Source organism: Hemitrygon akajei, chromosome 30, assembly GCF_048418815.1.
Source record: "Hemitrygon akajei chromosome 30, sHemAka1.3, whole genome shotgun sequence".
In the NCBI taxonomy this organism is placed as follows: domain Eukaryota; kingdom Metazoa; phylum Chordata; class Chondrichthyes; order Myliobatiformes; family Dasyatidae; genus Hemitrygon; species Hemitrygon akajei.
In genome coordinates this window covers 11285305-11303049 of record NC_133153.1, presented here as the reverse complement: position 1 = coordinate 11303049, position 17745 = coordinate 11285305, and the positions used below count along the sequence as shown (strand labels likewise).

At 41.7% G+C, this 17745-nt stretch overlaps 1 long non-coding RNA gene across 1 annotated transcript in view; it reads right to left on the bottom strand.

Moving 5' to 3' along the window:
* Positions 1–17745, bottom strand: part of LOC140718729 (uncharacterized) — a 110305-nt gene that overhangs the window by 75947 nt on the left and 16613 nt on the right. Inside the window, exon 2 of the long non-coding RNA XR_012096767.1 lies at positions 14508–14624. This is a non-coding gene — a long non-coding RNA (uncharacterized lncRNA). The remainder of the gene's footprint in view (positions 1–14507; positions 14625–17745) is intronic.

Here is a 17745-nt window from a genome sequence, read left to right as displayed (position 1 = left end):
TATTAATGATTTAGACGAGGGAATTAAATGTAGCATCTCCAAGTTTGCGGATGACACGAAGCTGGGCGGCAGTGTTGGCTGTGAGGAGGATGCTAAGAGGATGTAGGGTGACTTGGGTAGGTTTGGTGAGTGGGCAAATTCATGGCAGATGCAATTTAATGTGGATAAATGTGAGGTTATCCACTTTGGTTGCAAGAACAGGAAAACAGATTATTATTTGAACGGTGGCCGATTAGGAAAAGGGGAGGTGCAACGAGACCAGGGTGTCATTGTACACCAGTCATTGAAAGTGGGCATGCAGGTACAGCAGGCGGTGAAAAAGGCAAATGGTATGTTGGCATTCATAGCAAGAGGATTTGAGTACAGGAGCAGGGAGGTTCTACTGCAGTTGTACAAGGCCTTGGTGAGACCGCACCTAGAATATTGTGTGCAGTTTTGGTCCCCTAATCTGAGGAAAGACATTCTTGCCATAGAGGGAGAACAAAGAAGGTTCACCAGATTGATTGCTGGGATGGCAGGACTTTCATATGAAGAAAGACTGGATCAATTAGGCTTATACTCGCTGGAATTTAGAAGATTGAGGGGGGATCTTATTGAAACGTATAAAATTCTAAAGGGATTGGACAGGCTAGATGCAGGAAGATTGTTTCCAATGTTGGGGGAGTCCAGAATGAGGGGTCACAGTTTAAGTATAAAGGGGAAGCCTTTTAGGACCGAGATGAGGAAAAACTTCTTCACACAGAGAGTGGTGAATCTGTGGAATTCTCTGCCACAGGAAACAGTTGAGGCCAGTTCATTGGCTATATTTAAGAGGGAGTTAGATATGGCCCTTGTGGCTAAAGGGATCAGGGGGTATGGAGAGAAAGTAGGTACAGGGTTCTGAGTTGGATGATCAGCCTTGATCATACTGAATGGCGGTGCAGGCTCGAAGGGTCGAATGGCCTACTCCTGCACCTATTTTCTATGTTTCTATGCCATGGACCCCTGCTGTTAACCGAGGGATGTGTGGACTCAAGCTGGGAACACTTGGTTAAGATGTACAGTAGGATGTTAAGAACTCTAACAGTATGGGGGAAGAGGTGAAAAAGATTTTGGGAAAGATGGGAGAGGTCTTTGACAATGTTGGACCCAGCACTTCCGATATACGTCTTGAATGGGGGTGGGAGGAGAGAGAGGGAGACCTCGATGTGTTTTCAGCAGGTCCTTCTCATTTCAGTTATGAATATCTGACCCATTATTCTGAGATTGTGATCCCTAGTTCTAGATTCTCCAGATACATTATCTCTTAAGAACTGTATGTTCCATCCTGAATCTCTCATGTTGTGGCATTATAAAATATAGCTGCCAAGGTGGGATGGGAAAGGAGAGGGTATTTCCCACATGACCCCACTCTATTTTAACTCCCCTAACACTGCATGGATGCCAGCTGAAGCTGTTTGTAACTGTTCCCTTCTCAGACACTCTGAGTACAGTATCTGCAAAAGAAACAGTTTAAATAAAAAACGCACAGCATTGTTCTTAACTTCCTGGTGGAATCCATGCAGTGGCAGGTGGGTGAAAATATTACCTTTGCATTTGATCTGCAGGGAAAATCAGGATAGATATTCTAAACAATATTGAAAATTAAGCAAAAATACCTGAAGATCTAGGAAATTGAAAATAAAACAGAAAATGCTGGTAACACTCAGCAAAAGCAGAACATAGAACACTGGAATTTAGAAGGATGAGAGGGGATCTGATTGAAGCATGTAAGATTATTAAGGGATTGGACACGCTAAAGGCAGGAAACATGTTCCCGATGTTGGGGGAGTCCAGAACTAGAGGCCACAGTTTAAGAATAAGGGGTAGGCTATTTAGAACGGAGTTGAGGAAAAACTTTTTCACCCAGAGAGTGGTGGATATGTGGAATGCTCTGCCCCAGAAGGCAGTGGAGGCCAATTCTCTGGATGCTTTCAAGAAAGAGTTAGATAGAGCTCTTAAAGATAGTGGAGTCAAGGGATATGGGGAGAAGGCAGGAACGGGTTACTGATTGTGAATGATCAGCCATGATCACATTGAATGGTGGTGCTGGCTCGAAGGGCTGAATGGCCTACTCCTGTACCTATTGTCTATTGTCTATAACAGTACAGCAGAGTACAGGCCCTTCAGCCCACAATGTCATGCCAACCATTTAACCCTCTCCATAATCAAATTAATTCTCCCCTCCCTAAAGCCCATAACTTTTGCTTTGTAGCTGCAAATCATCAAACTAATCTAAAGGAAGACACATGAGTATGAAATGTGGGTCTGACTTTGAGTTTATGTAAAGTGAGGCACACATCACATGGTAAGTGTGATGACATATGCAATTCATGTATTTATATATATAACAAAGGACCCTACAGAAAATCCTGGTAATTCCAGACAATACCTCTTACCCTCTGCATGCCATCTTGGCTGAACAGAGGAGCACTTTTAGTAATAGACTAAAACAAATGTGCTGCTCCAAAGAGCGCTAAATGGGGTCATTCATACCCTCGGCTTTACAATGAATCAACCTATAGCCGGGGAAGTGATGACCCCCTCCTGTTTGACTGTTTGTGGTAACTTATTTTTTTATTCTTTCTTACTTCACTTCTAATATTTATATCTGTGCTCTTGTAATGTTACCATGACACTGTAATTTCCTTTGGGATCACTGAAGTATCTATCCATCTATAACCCGTAATGAATTATTTAAATGAACAAGAAAGTTTAATCAACCAATACATGTACACTATGACTCACATATTATTGAAATATTAAATACACAGCCCTCCATTTTTCTTTATTTATGTTTCTATCTAAGAGTCTCTAATGCATCTACCTCTAACACTACCCTGACTCAGTCAAGCCAGGCTGCACTTTGTTTCTCTTTCCACTGTTTCCACCATTTTCTGTTTTTATTTCTAAATGGAGAGTGTTTGGAGGTTGATGTTCTGTTAGTGCCCCTGTTAGTTTCTCGTGCAGGGGAGGGTTTTTTTGGGGGGGGTTGATGGTCCTGTTCTGTTTTGTGCTGGGGAGGGGGGTTTGGGGGGGGCAGATGATTGGGATGCTATTCTTTTTTGTATGTGGTGTATCTCTCTAAAAGAGTTTCATGTGCGTGCTTTTTTTCGTGGCTATCTGGAGAAATACAGGTTTTAGAGTTGTATATAGACACATGCTTTGATAATAAATGAACCTTTGAAATTTTCATTCACTGAAGTTGGTTAACACATCAAACTAATTTAAAGCAATTGAAAAGGGAGCATTTTAGGGAAATCTGCGCTCAAAGAACATGGTCTGCACTGACAAAAGCCTGGGCATGGGAGTCAAGTAACTTGTGTGTCAGAAAGTGCAGCAAATCAGTTTCAGACTCTATCAGTACTTGTGAAGCATCATCAAGAAAAGCTGAGAGAACTTTATCTGGTTCCCTAATGCATTTTATGGAAGGAAATCTGCTGCCCTTATCCAATCTGGCCTATCTGTGATTCAAGGCCAACTACCTTCAAAATAGGCCCAGCAAATCATTCAGTTGTATCAGAACTGCTTTTTTGAATGGACTGCAATTATTAAAGAAGGTGGCTGACGTCCAGCTACACAAAGGCAATCTGAAACAGGTCAATGATGCTCTTATCCTATAAAAGAATAAAGACACCACAATGCTCAGCTGTCTCACACGTCTTCTGGGTCCTTCACTGGGATTTACTAACCCACTCCCATTCTTCTTGCAGGACAAGTTGGCACGAAATGAGAGGGAGATCACATGACCAGTGTTCTAAATCCAAAGGATAATGGCATTTAAGTCTCTGGTAGCAAAGTCATGCAGTATTGAAGTCAGCAGGATGTTTGTTATCTTTCTTCCTTTATACTTGCTTAACATTCATTGAATCTGCAAAAGGATGTGGTGATGGATAATGCTGCCTTTGTTAAGCTCAGTGGCACAGTTAGCAGAGCCTCATAGCTCCAGTGATCCGGAGTCAATCCTGCCCTTCAGTGTTGTCTATGTGGACTATGGGGTACTCTGGTTTCCTCCTTCATTCCACGTGTGGGTTAGGAGCTTCATTGGTGGCTGTAAGTTGTGTAGGTGAGGGGCAGGATCTGGAGAGAACGAAATGGGATTTGTGTAGGATTGGTGCAAATGTCACTTGGTGGCCAGTGCAGATCTGATTGGTTGTTTTTCATGTTGTATGATTCTGTGACTGTGATAACTGTTACTAATTACAATTTCCACTAAAATTGCTAACCCTTCTGTTATATTTTGGAATTCCAGAAACTAATTGAAAGAAAATCACAGAATCTGAGAAAACGTGTCTACTTAGTTTCGTCTTTAGTAAGACGCTCACATATGATGTACTTTACGTCCTTCTTACAGATAACCCATAATAAATTATGTAAACAACAAAGAATGCTTAATCAAACAATATAGTTGCAAAATTACTCAAATACTAATGAAATATTAAATACACAACACTCCTCCTTGCTTAGCTATAAACAGAATGCATCTTAACTCAAATATGTAAAATATGGCTCTCTAGTCACAGTATAATATATAATACAACTACTATACAGACATCCACGGCATAGTAAATTTCAAATTGTCCAATTTAGCCTAAAGATTTAATCACTGTGTAAGATTTCTTACTCTTGTGGGATAACGTCTTTCCTGATAAAGGGGATTACAGGTGTCCACCCCACCTTTACAAAGGTAGAGCGTTCCTATGAAACCTTAAGCCAAAATGGCGTAAAGCGAAGAACCATTAATTTATATCAGAAAAATCTCAGTAAAAGCAAAAATCCTCTTTGTAATGTGAAAACAGGCTACTAATGTAGGTCTTTTATAAAAGCAAAGTGGCGTAAAGCGGGGGACACCTGTACTCTGCTTGGCAGGTGAGACTTGTGGCTGTGAAACAATCTCAGGTTCTGGGGCCTCCTCCATGGTGGTTGTAGGAGTTGACCCTGGGACTGCAGAAAAAAGTTCTGACAGCTCTGCACACCTTTCTTCTCCAACAACTGACTCTGCTCTCCTCAACGGATCAACGTGTTGACTCCAGATGATATCAGACGCAATTTCTGCTGTGTAGGCGAGTTCTGTCCTCAATCTTTCCAAGTACCCACTTCTGATCACCTGTGTAGTCCCTTGCCAGGACTTATTGTACAGGAGTGAAACATTAACCCTCCTTGTTTGAGGACCCCTCAATTTGCTTCAGCTGTCTGTTTGTCTTGCTTTCTCCTTCTAAAGCTGGGTTTGAGAAGATCCAAGCATGAGTGTAAAGGGAACAGCAGAGCTGGTGAGTTGTTGGTTGTGAGTGTGTTGCATTATATGTAAGGATGGATGATGGCACTTAACAGCAACTCCTTTGCTTGCATCTTCAGAAATACCTCTACAGTATTTCTATCTTTAATATCTCTTTTTTTCCTTTTTAGAGTTCTTTTGATACCCTGACCTGGAGTTACACGCTGACTTTGGCTCTTTGCGGAAATGGGATCCGCTCTCAGGGCCTCATGCACGGCCGCTTTTCGATATGCCAAGGGCGCGGCCTGGAAGACTACAGCACCTTTGGTGTGCCGGATTTTCATGGCTCTGGAGGCAGACGGATTCCAGGTCGGTACCGCCACCTGATGTGTCGTGGGAGTATGCGGAAGATTGAAAGTAGCGAGCTGGCTGTTATCTGTGTACCCAGAGACCCGAGTTCTTTGGGCACAGACCTTGGAAAAAACGATACAACAGAATTTTAACACCATAAATCAGTGAGTTGTTTTGTTATGTCTCCCCTCTCGCTGTGAAACAGGGACACCTCCTTTTTCCTTATTAGGGAGAGAGAGACAGAGAGAGAGCCTGTGGTATGTCGAATTACTGGGTGAACGAGTAGTCTTTGGGGTACTGCAAGTCTGTGTCTTTATTGATGCTTTGTTGCACGCTTGAGTGCCCGGTGGAGGCTGCAGATTTTTTTTGCTGGCGGGGGTGGGGGGGGGTTCATTGCCTTGCTGCATTGGGGGGATTTGGGGAGGTCTTTGGGGTTCTGACATTTAACTGTCATTCATTCTTTGTGGCACTCCTCTGTTTTCATGGATGTTTGCGAAGAAAAAGAATTTCAGGATGTGTATTGTATACCTTTTTTTTATAAAAAAAAATTTCTATCTTCATATTAGAAATAAAAAAAACTAAACTAACAAAACTAAACAAAGCTGGACTATTATATTATAATGGATATAAACAGTAATGTCAATAACTCCGCTTCTCTATATCGTATACCTTTCTCTGACATGAAATGTACCAATTGAAAGCTATTGAAGAAGGAAATTGGTGAGCTGATTCAGCATTGGAGTAGTGTGTTCTGCTGACATTGCTCGCAGAGCATTCATTAGACTCTGGACAAACCTTTCTGCCAGGCCATTTGTAGCTGGGTGGTACAGTGCAGAAGTAATATGTCTTAGTCCATTCATTTTCAGAAATGACTGAAATTTGAGTTTGAGTTATCAGCAAGATGGCGCTGGTGAACCATGGCAACATTCTGTGGGCAATATTCCATACGTGGAAATATACCTCTTTTGAATTGCTCTCACGCAAACTGCAGCATATAATTTCACTTGAGGCAATGTACCTAATGATCCCCAGATTTCATGATCTTCTGAAGAACTCAGCAAACTCAACTCTCAAGCAAGCAGGTACAACACCTTTAAGTGGAAGAAGGTTCATTGCCATGGCCAGAAGTGAGGCAAAAGGAAGGGACTCCAAGCCAGGCTGAAACACAAAGGAATCAGACCCCCCCCCCCCCCACCCAGCCAATGTGCAAGTCACTGGAGAATGAAATTGAAGACCTGAGGGCAGGATTGTTGTACCGAAAGGAAACGAGAAGTTGAAGCATTCTGTGTTTTACCGAGACATGGCTTACTCACAACACACCAGAAATGGCAATCAGACACAAAGGACAGACTGGGTACTGCTGATTCGGAAAAGGCAAAAGGTGGAGTTGTGTGTTGCATGATAAACTCTCTGTGCTGTTCCACTGTGGCGGATTTGTCAAACTGGAGTTCACCTGACCTTGAACAATCAAATTCTGTCCATTCTATTTACCAAGGATGTTATCATTGGTGATCCTGGCCACAGTTTACATGCCACCAGTGACAACTATGATTAAACATTTGAGATGCTGCATGATGCCATCACCAAACAAGAAAGTCCATCCTGATGGATCCCGTATCATAGTCGGGGACTTCAACCAGGCTTGTTTGAAGAAATCCCTGCCCAGTTACCATCAGCATATAACCTGTAGCACCAGAGGTTCCACCACACTAGACCATTATTATATGAAGATAAGGAATACCCAGACAGCATTTTAGGAAATCTGATCGGTTGGCTGACCTTCTCCTACCTGCATACAGGTAGGGACTAAAGAGCAAGGCTCCAGAAATCAGGACATTGGCAAGGTGGTCGAAGGAGGCAGAGGAGTTATCACAGCTCACTGTGCCATTGAGGAATGACCCTGACCTAAGAGTGGAATTGGTCCGTGCACACCGATCTTCACTATAAACTTACGCAGTGCAGGCAGGAAAAAAAGTCCTACAGCCATGGAGTTTTCTTTCCTGATCTTCGCAAGTAAGGAGCCAGCCATCATTCAATAACTGTTTCTGAACCTGGTGATGTGGGAACTGAGGCCTCAGCCCAATGGTAGTAGCGGCCTGGATGGTGAGACTCCTTGATGATGGATGTTGCTTTCTTGTGGCAATGCTCCATGTAATTTTACTCAATGGTGGGGAGGACTTTTCCTGTGATGGACCGTGCTGTATTCATCACTTTCTGTAGCTGGACACTGGTATTTCCATATCAGGCAGCTGGAGGAGCGAGGGATGGGGACAAATGTTGGATGCAGCTGTGAATGCAAAGACCAGGATTTGTTCAGCTGAAATTCCCTACTGCAGAACTCCAGGTACAGGACTGCGTTGGAGAGTTCTGTTCCTTCTCCAATGCTCCAAGCTCTCCTTCATTGTGATCTCCATGCACAGGGCCCATTGGTAGATGAAGCCTTCGTGTGTTGTACAGGACCACATCCAAACACTTCTCCATGCAATAAAATCTATACATAGAACTCTCAGTGATCTGCTTGCGAAGAGATCTATTTGTCTTGGTAGGGTTGTAACATACTGTAGTTGAAATAGTGAACACAGGTTCCTGACTGGAGTCAAGTGCCAAAAGTGGAGGAAATAACTCTAATGATTAAACAAATAACCACAAATATATTGAGTTTAAGAGGTGGAGGAGGTGGTGGAGAATAAAGGATCAGTATGTTACATAGAAAACCATTACTGTGAACACCTGTTGCCCATTAATTTTTGATGGAGCTTGTCTGAGAACTGGCAGATGGAGTTTAATAGAGTCATAGGAAAGTACAGCACAGAAACAGGCCTTTTGGCCCAGCTAGTCCTTGCCAAGCTATTTAAACTGCCTCCTCCCAACAACCTGCACTGGGATCAAAGCCCTCCATACCCCTACCATTTATGTATTTATCCAAACTTCTCTTAAACATTGAAATCCAGCTCGCATGCATCACTTGCACTGGCAGCTCATTCCAACACTCTCACAACCCTCTGAGTGATGAAGTTTACCCTCATGTTCCCCTTAAACTTTTCACTTTTCACCCTTAACCCATGACCCATGACCCGGAGAAGTGTGAAGTGATACACTTTGGAAGGTCAAACATGAAGGCAGAATACAGGGTTAATGGCTACCCCCTTCAGTCAGAAGAGGGTGGGTCTATGACATTTACCCTGGAAAGATTGCATTTTTTAAATAATGATATAACTTGGATTGCATTTTAGTGATTAAAAATTATCACTAAGGGATATAACATTAGAAAGAGAACAAATTCAGTGCGTGCATATTTTATGACAAAGCTACTTTGTGTAGACAACAAGAATTCTCTGATAAAAGTGTAACACATTCAGCTGCTTCCCACAGTGCAAAATGAAGACTATTGGTATTAGGTTTTGGTCCTGGAATGTCCTTAGATATCACACCGACACTGTTAGTGCAGCATCTGCTTTAAAAGGCCATCAATCATGCCTGTGCCAAGAAGAGCAGGGTGAGCTGTCTCAATGACTATCACCCGGTAGCACTCACATCTACTGTGCTGAAATACTTTGAGAGGTTGTTCACAGATAGCGTTGCAGTTAGTGTGATGCTTTTATAGCTTGGAGCATCCAGTGTTCGGAGTTAAATTCCGGGCATCATGCTGTAAGGAGTTTCTGTATGTCCTCCCTGTGAAATGTGTGGGTTATCCCTTGGTGCTCCAGTTACCTCCCACACTCCAAAGATGTGCCGGATAGGCTAATTGGTCATTGTAAATTGTCCTGTGATTGGGTTAATCGGGGTTGTGGGGTTGCTGGGGCAGCTTGGCTCGAATGGCCAGAAGGACATACTCCATGCTGTATCAATAAATAAATAAAACAGGTTGCTACTCCATTCCCTATACCTCGACTGAAAGCAATGGAATCCCTTCTTTGAACCTTCACCTCCTTCTCTCACTCTCTTCCTTTCCTTTTCTATCTCTCGAATCAACCACTGTGATCAGGGTTTTAGCCATTGAGCTTTTTAAAAAAAACAAATCGTGTGTCATTACCAACATGTAAAACACCTTGGACGCCTAACCACATAGAGATCCTCTATCTGTGTCAAGCCAGCAATCTTCTTTCCCAAACATCTCTTGGCTTTGTCCAGCAAAGTTGAAGAGCAAGTAGTCAAAACTTATTTTCTGAACTATAGCTTTAAAATGATGTCACATTATGTCAGCCTGGTTAGTCTGATTAATGTTATGATGTTAACAGGGAACATCCAAACACTATGATTATCCTGACCTGATAGACTAAATTACTATGGAACATAAATGATGAATAAACCCAGTCCTGTTGTCTATGATAACCTACCAGTAATCAAGTGTTACATCTAGTTGAGCTGCTGCCTCATAGCACCAGTGATACTGGTTCAACCCTGACTGTGAATGTGGAGTTTGCACGTTCTCTCTGTGACCGTGTAGGTACACTGGTTACCTCCCACACCTCAAAGACATGTGGGCTGATAGGTTAATAGACCAATGTAAATTGTCTTTATTGGATAGTTACAGGTAGAGTCTGGGTGGAGTTGATGGGAAAGTGGGAAAATAGAAAATGTGATTAATCTAGAATCAGAATCAGGATTAATATCACTGGCATATGTCGTGAATATATATATATATATATATATATGTATATATATATATATATATATTACCGTAGTTAAATTAAATAAATAGTGCAAAAAAGTAGTGGGGTAGTGTTCATGGGTTCAATGTCCATTCAGAAATCGGATGGCAGAGGGGAAGAAGCTGTTCTTGAATCATAGAGTGAGTACCTTCAGTCGCCTGTACCTTCTTCCTGGTGGTAGCAATGAGAAAAGGACACATCCTAGGTGATGGGATGCTGCCTTTTTGAGGCATCGCTCCTTGAAGATGTCCTGGATGCTACAGAGGTGATTATTGGTTGATAGTTGGCAAAGACTCTGTGGGCCAAAGGTCTGCTAATCTGTATCTCACTATAACTTTGTGAGTTGTCTCATTCACTTCCAGCACTGTTACAAACTTACAGCACAATACAGCAGCTCTTTTCTTATTATATTCCAACTTATCTATTAAAAAGGAATGTATTTTTGAAGATTCCTCACAGTTCTGGCATTCTGGACCAAATATTATTCCTGACTCTTAAACACTGAAAACTTCTGGCCAATATCCAGAAATTCTTTCTAAAGGTTTCATTGTGATCATTGAGAGTCAAATGAAAAGCTAAAGGGTTTTGCTGCAGTGTTACGTCTTTTGCAGTCACCCGTTGAGACTAGTTTAATAAGGGAGGTTTAATGATGTGAAACCTTTTAGGCCCTTAAATTACACCATGTGGTACCAGCTTAATCGGTTTAAATTAATATTTGTTGCAATCATTTTCCAAGGGGAAATAAAGTTATAAATGACCAACAGTGCAGATGTTTCCCCATAGGTAAGGATGCTGAGCTATGTCTGATACCGCTTAGTCCTTGGACAAGTTCCAGGTACTCATAACAAGCTCCTAAACCACGAGTTAGGCTCCCTGCCTTTGCTAACAAGGGATCTAGAACCTGCTTTAGGTGCCCTTGGAAAAATTCCAAGCACAGTAGGTAATCCATGAAAATTTATTTATCAGGTGTGAGTGTAAACCAGGCCACTAAAAGAGTAAGTTTATTTTTTAAATTAAAGCTTAGTATCATGCTAATTATTACAAGGCTATGGAACACTTCTGGGGCAACTGCCATCATACAAGGCAACCCACGCACTCCCTTCCAGTGCCCCACTCTCCAGATGTACCTGAGAAATGGTGCTTGAAAGATAAGTAGCTCAAGGTTGTTTGTCAAAATGGGCAAGATGCAGCAACGGCCTGCAACTCACCAAGTAGAAGACAGCCCAGGCCCAATGCTGAGCGGGTCCTGTACTTCTCTGTTGGGAGACTTTGCTGACTCCAAGCTCTTGGGTGACTCTTAGACTGTGTGTTCTTCTAATTTTACTCTTCTGCCTATTTTGGTAAAGCTTTTTAAGGTTGGTGCCCCTGAGAGGAGATTTTTGATAGGGGTATTGGTCAGCAACTAAATTATTTCATCTTCATTTCCCTAGAGTATTTTCTCAAGTGTTCAGAATGCAATGTATATTCGCTAACATTTCACATCTATATGTTTCTGGTTAAGGATATTTACCAGACTATTCATTGTCATGTTACTTAGGCATTGTGGTACTCAAGAAATGACAATTCCAATGCTGACAACCAGTGAAATCCAATAAAACATGCGGGTCATGTTAACTTAAGCACTTTGCTCTTGTGCCTGTCTCTCTCATTGTCTGGAGCAAACTGAAAGCCTTTGTACCATCTGTCTTTGGATTTGTTTCCAATGATATCACATGGTTCTACAGCATTCCATTCCATTCCATTCTGTCTGTTTCAATCCATTCCTTAAGTAATCCAGAATTAATCACCCATTACTGTATATCTTTCACTTATGGCTTATCAATCAAGCCACATTGTTGTTCTATCCCCTTAGTTTGCACTAAAATTAACCCTAGAGGTCATCCCTTTTGTTATGAACCTAATCCGAACCCTAACTAATCATACTGGTTCGTTCTCCTTGTTGACCTATATCAACCCCCAAGCATGAATCTGTTTTCCCATTCTCAACACAACTCTCTCAATGTAGACATGAATAAGAGTCATAGAGTAATGTGGCATGGAAACGAGCTCTTCAACCCAATGCGTCAATGCTCTCCGTGGTGCCCACCTACAGCAGCTGGTTCCATTTGCCTGCATGTGGCTAATATTCCTCTAAATCTCTCCTATTGAAATGCCTTTTAAATGTTATTGTATGTTCTTCAGCCACTTTCTCTGGCAGCTCATTCCACATACCAACCAATCTGTGGGAAGAACTTGGGCCTCAGCTTCCTTTTGAATCTTTCATCTCTCACCTTAAACTTATGACCTCTAGTTTTTAGTTCTCTTTCCCTGGAGGGAAAAACTGACTGTGTGTATTCACTATATCTATAACCCTCGTGATTTTATACACATCTTTGTGGTCACTTCATAATTGGCAATGTCCCAAGGAATAAGGTCCTAGTCTGTCGAACCTCTCGCTTTTACTCACTCCCTCAAGACTTGGCAACATATTTGCAAGCTTAACGCACTCTTTCAAGTTTAATGAAATCTTTCCTATAACAAGGACACCAAAACTGTACACAGCACTCCACTGCAGCCTCACAATGCCTTGTCTAATTAAATAAAAAAGTGATCCACCTAACCAATTCTTTCTATGTTTCTATACCAGCCTAAGTGAATTACTACACATTATTCCTCTGATTGTCTTGTATCAGGCCTAAAAGACGCTCTCTTATCTTAGCCCTGGATGAATTCCAAGCTACCTCCCTCTCATGCCATCGCTTTAAAAAGCAAGATCGTTCAAATGCAGGCAGAAAGTGCTGAACACCCACCCATCCTCCATTCCCGTCCTCATCAACCTCAACCTTGCTCAATGCCTCAATCAGAGAGACCTAATTTAATAATTACAGTTGGAAGTACAGTATGTGGAAGCTGGGAAACACTCTGACTGGCACTCCCTTGTATTCTGCACATGTACGCTCAATGGCCACTTTATTAGGTATACTGCTCGTTAATGCAACTATCAGCCAATCATGTGGCAGCAACTCAGTGCATAAAAGCATTCGGACATGCTCATGAGGTTCGGTTCTTCTTCAGGCCAAACATTGGCATGGGGGAGAAATGTCAGCTAAGTGATTTTGACCATGGAATGATTGTTGGTGCCAAACAGGGTTGTTTGAACATCTCAGAAACTGCTGACCTCCTGGGATTTTCACATACAATAGTCTCTAGAGTTTACAGGGAATGATGCAAAAAAACCCAAAAAAAAAACATCCAGTAAGCGGCAGTTCTGTGGGTGAAAATGCCTCATTAATGACAGAGGTCAGAGGAGAATGTCCAGACTGGTTCAATCTGACAGGAAGGCAATAGTAACTCAGATAACCATGTGTTTCAGAAGAGCATCTCTGAATGCACAACATGTCAAATCTTGAAGTGGATGGGCTGCAGCAGCAGAAGACCATGAACATACACTCGGTGGCCACTTTACTAGGTACAGGAGGTACAGGAAGTACCTCATTAAGTGGGCACGGAGTGTAATATCTAAGTACAAATGTTATTTGCACAACATTTGCAAAACTAAAACGTTGCAGATGCTGGAAATATGAAATTAACTAGAAAATGACAGATACACTCAGCAGATCTTTGACCTGACCATAGCCTCTCTTTCTCACTTTCCACACATTTTCTTCTGAACTTACTGAGTGCTTACAGAATTTCCTGCTTTTCTTAATGACTTATAATTTATTCATATACAGATCTGGCTCTCACAGGCATAATCAGCAGTAATTGCTCAATCCTATTGCCTAGGTGAAGGTAGTGTGGAACCACCATTTTGAACCTCTGAAGTCCTCTGGTTCTCCCATAGTATGACTGAGTAGCGTGTTCCAGGATTCAGACCTAACTTTGATGAAGAAACAGTGTAACTTTGAGGCCCTTGTCCTCTGAGCAGTAAAGTTCATGGCTTGAGAAGTGCAGTCAGACTAGCCTAAGGTCAAACATTTTGCAAATGGTGCTGATAGCCACCTAATCTGTTGGAATTGGAGAGAGTAAATTCATAGAGTTCTAATGATGTTGAAATTTTTGAGCTGTAGTGATCCAAGCAAATGGAATTCAGGTAGTATCAGAAGGATTTGACCCATTGAGACAGGCTTTCTGAACACCCACATCACAAGATATTGACACTTTAGTCAATTGTTATGGCTATGTACACATTTACCCATTTGCTTTTGCACAAGCATTCTAGCTTAAGAGATGGTCTGAGGCTGTAGTACAAAACAGACAGCAATGAATCTGTATTCTATTTTATGGCTTACCTGATGATGTGAGCAGAGACTAAAACTGGGTTGTGTTTAAGCTGAATCCCAGCTGGAGGATACATTGCTCTGCCTACGGTCAAAGGCACTGGGGGATCTCAGCAGGTTAAACAGAGTCTGTGGAGGGAAATGGACAGTCAACATTTCAGGTTGACACCTATAGTCTCTCTCGTGACTCCACTATATATGTCCTGACAAGGTCCACAAGAATTCTGTAATAATAACAGGCATCCGTTAGTCTCAAGAGACCATTGATTTGCGCCTTGGAAAGTTTCCAGGGTGCAGGCCTGGGCAGGGTTGTATGGGAGACCGGCAGTTGCCCACGCTGCAAGTCTCCCTTCTCCACGCCACCGATGTTGTCCAAGGGAAGGGCAAGAGCCGATACAGCTTGGCACTGGTGTCGTCACAGAGCAATGTGTGAGCTCTGTAAGTGTCAATTAAATTATATCTAGCTGTTATAAACTCTGCAGTGTCTCTGCATAATCTTTCTTCATGGACCAGATTCAGCTATCAATCTGGGGAACCATCTCGTCTGATTCAAGTATATACTCACTGAGATCAGGAAGACAGCTTTACACACGATTTTTCAGATGTCTCCAAGGCAGTAAAATGCCTTTACTCTTGTACTCAAGTCCTCCATAATAAAGGTCAACATACCATTTATTTTCCTCGTTGTTTGTTGTACTTACCTATTATTAAAGGTATGAGTGATTCAAGCACTCATACCTTTGGAACCTAACAAATGAAAACCTTATGCATTTAAAAAAAATACTCTGCTTTTCTAACCTTTTTATCTCAAGATCCAGTTGCAGTATCGTTGTTATTCACATACACTCAGTATCGGAAATTTTCCCCATGACCGCGTGGGTTTTCTTTTCGGGTGCTCCGGTTTCCTCCCACGATCCAAAGATGTATCAGTTGGTAGGTTAATTGGTCATTATAAATTGTCCCATGGTTAGGCAAGGGTTGAATCAGGGGATTGCTGGGTGGCATGGCTCAAAGGGCTGGAAGGGCCTACTCTGTGCTGTATCCAAATAAATAAATGCAGTGGAAAATCTAAATCCATTTTATTATAATTCCCACTATTAGCTGTAATATAGGCATTTCTGCAGATCAGCCGTGGTTCACCAGCGAAGAGTTAAAGGGAACACAAATAGCCCTTTATGCCTCCTAACACATCATAGTGCCTCTATCTCCTTAGGAGTTTGGGAAGATTCAGCATGACATCTAAAACTTTGACAAACTTCTATAGATGTGTAGTGGAGCGTATATTGATTGGCTGCACCACAGCCTGGTATGGAAGCACCAATGTCCTTGAACAGAAAACCCTACAAAAAGTAATAGATACGGCCCAGTCTATCACGGGTAAAGCCCTCCCAACATCTACATGAAACACTGTCACAGGAAAGCAGCATCCATCATCAGGGATCCCCACTACCTAGAACGTGCTCTCTTCTCGCTGCTGCCATCAGGAAGAAGGTTCAGGAGCCTCAGGATTCACACCACCAGGTTCAAGAACAGTTACTATCCACAACCATCAGGCCCTTGAACCAAAGGGGATAAACTGACACAACTTCACTTGCCTCATCACTGAAATCTTCCCACAACCAATGGACTTACTTTCAAGGACTCTTCATCTCATGTTCTTGATAGTTAGTGCTTATTAGTATTGTTTCTTCTTTTGCAATTGCACAGTCTTCTGCACTCCGGTTGAAAACCCTCATTGGGCGGTCTTTCATTGATTCTGCTATGGTTACTATTTTATAGATTTGTTAAGTATGTCCACAAGAAAATAAATCTCAGAGTTGTGTATGGTGACATAAACGTACTTTGATAATAAAATTCACTTTGAAATTTGAATGAAATGATAAGAGCAGTATTATACCAGAACATATTCTCCTTACACCCATTGTATGAAGTTTGTGCATTTTGGGTGGATTTGTACAGTGACACTGATTAAGAATATATATTGCTATCTGCACAATACATCATTCATGTTCATATTGCAGTAAACTAACTTGGTGAGTCATCATTGCATTTGAACTTGGAAAAGCCAGATCATTTTTCTTTACAGAGAGAAGGTTATCCTGATTGGCAGTTGGCACAAATGAAATAGAGGGCTTCCATGGCATGGCTCCATTTGTTTCTCAGTTAATATGTCGTTGAGTCATCTCAATTCTCATGGTATTATGAAAAGGCATCTCTTTTGGCCTGAATAATATTGATAAAGACATTCTATTAATTGATGCTGATTTTTCCTGCCACGTGATTGACAACTTATCTTCGCTGGAAAATGTCAACTCTCCACCTTCATTTCTTAGAAGGAAGTGAATCACAGTTGGAAAGGCCAATTGGTATATTTCTCACTGAAATGATTCCTTAATGAAATATGCAAATTTGACATTGTAACCCTTTTAAACATCTGATTAAAAGTACGTTCCCAGTATATTGTATTCTGACAGCAGAGTATTTTCCTTCAAACTTTGATTTCACTGCAATTCATCTCCGTGACCTCAGGTGTCACAGTGACTGAATGTGCAGTGAATTACCGAGGGAGATCTGCACTGATGAAAATGCAGTCTATCAGAACGCATGTTAAAAACAAGCCTCAGATTGCCCTCCCTGGTGTACATAAAAGATCATCTGTTCACTATTTAAAGAATAGTATGTGAAATCTTTTTGGATTCTTGGGCATTGTTTATCACATGAAAAATATCACTGAAATAGATTACAGGCCCACAATCTCACTGTTGTTTGTGGAATCTTGCTGTGTGTAAAGTTTAGTCATTACATTTCCAAAATTGCGACAATAAACCCACATTTAATTAAATCAACACATTGGATAGAAATGTCCTCATGTTATGAAAGGCCTTTAAAATACACACCTATATTACGGTTCATGGAAAAGTGAAGTCAATTATAACACATTCAAAATAGCGATCTTTTAATATTTGGCAAGTGTCAACTATCTGATTTCACAAAGATTTGATTTGCTTGTAACAGGCTGAACAGACTGTAACACCTCAGGGGTGTGTGCTTAGCCCACTCCTCTACTCTCTCTATACCCATGACTGTGGGGCTGGGCATAGCTCAAATACCATCTATAAATTTGCTGATGATACAGCCATTGTTTGTAGAATCTCAGACGGTGACGAGAGGGCTTACGGGAACGAGATATGCCAACTAGTGGAGTGGTGTCGCATTAACAACCTTGCACTCAGCCTCAGTAAGACGAAAG